We start from the raw sequence: 1,505 nt of genomic DNA, 5'->3' as shown, positions 1-1,505 counted from the left end.
TGTAAACATATTATCCCATGTAAAAGCATTTTTGTTCTCCAGCTCATTTCAGCTACAGTCTCTCATTTGTCTCCATACTGCCAGTAAACACATACTTGATGCATCATAAATTGATGCTGCTGATTCTAGCCATTGTTAATTAATTTCTGATGCTCATCATTTAATGTGCATGCAAAAAAAGCCTCATGGTGCGTTTACTCCCTCAAGTCACAGTAATTGCTGCACATCCTCCATCCAGTGTGTATGGCTGGCAGCTTCATGAAGGTCTTGAGTTTATCATGTTGCTTCCTGGAAAACTCTCCTTCTAATGCTGTCTTGGAAATGCTATTTGTATGTACATGGGAACTGTCTATCAGCAGCCACATTTGAATGTGCACTTAACTGTATTGCTCCCCACTTTTTATGATACGGTTATCCATTTGCCCTATGTAACTTTAAAATGGTCATCAGAATTTTTGTTTGCATCAATAGCCTAGCAAATGCCTGGTTCTGTACAGTATATGATGACAAATCCAGTCCTCCTGTGACATTTTTCCAGTCGTTCATTTCCTACTGCTTAGACTCATCTTTCTCAGACAACTGAATACAGTATCAAAATCCTTAATGGGTCTTCTTGTGAGAGATCACAAAGGTGTTTTTCCATTTAAAAGTTTGGAATAATTTTATATTATGTTCATCCATTTGTCTGGATTTGTACTGTTTAGTTATTACCCTGACTCACACCTTGATATAGAATACAATAGAATAGAATGCCTTTATTGCCATTGCATGTAATGTGCAATGAAATTTGGTGTCTCTCCATAAACAAAAGCTGTATAGGATTCAGTTCACACCCACACGCCCACAACACACACCTACCCATAAAAACAACAGATTGAAATAAATATGTAAAACATATAAAAAGTTCATAAAACAGATGTAAAGTGTCTTGTGTGTTACTGCACGACATATATGACATTGAATCATCATCATCATCAACTTTATTTATATAGCACATTTAACACAGCCGAAGCTGACCAAAGTGCTTAACACAATATCACTAAAACCCGTTAAAACACAATAAAACAAGCAGAAGCAATAAACACAACAATAAAACAGGATCACACTAAAACAACCACCCATCATAAAACAAAAAAGCTCAACAAGACAGAGGCTCATACTGGTTCGAACGCCAAACTGTACAGATGAGTCTTCAAATAAGTTTTAAAAGTGGACACAGAGAGGGCCTGCCTAATGTAAAGGGGCAGTGCATTCCACAACTTAGGAGCCCCCACAGAGAATGCTCTGTCCCCCCTAAGTCTCTGCCTAGCCCTCGGTGTCTCCAAGAGCAGGGTGGGCGCTTTCATGATCCTGAACAATACTGACCAGGAACAGTTTTCTCACTGGCTCACAGAGTCTGTGAAAAAGATGGGACAAGCTCTTAGCGAGAAGTTTAAACAACCACACATCCTGATTAAACTAAACCATCTCCATGTGAAGCCTCAGAATGAGCTTTTCTCCAAACT

The 1,505-nt window shown here is 38.7% G+C and overlaps 1 protein-coding gene across 1 annotated transcript in view; it reads left to right on the top strand.

Moving 5' to 3' along the window:
* The window catches only part of odad2 (outer dynein arm docking complex subunit 2), a gene marked incomplete at its 3' end in the record, with an annotated part of 88,060 nt that overhangs the window by 20,397 nt on the left and 66,158 nt on the right, over window positions 1-1,505 (top strand). The gene's annotated exons all lie outside the window — the stretch shown is intronic.

The sequence above is a fragment of the Monopterus albus genome, unplaced genomic scaffold, assembly GCF_001952655.1.
Source record: "Monopterus albus unplaced genomic scaffold, M_albus_1.0 scaffold258.1, whole genome shotgun sequence".
In the NCBI taxonomy this organism is placed as follows: domain Eukaryota; kingdom Metazoa; phylum Chordata; class Actinopteri; order Synbranchiformes; family Synbranchidae; genus Monopterus; species Monopterus albus.
The sequence above is the reverse complement of the archived record's forward strand: the minus strand, read 5'-3'. Positions and strand labels throughout refer to the sequence as shown.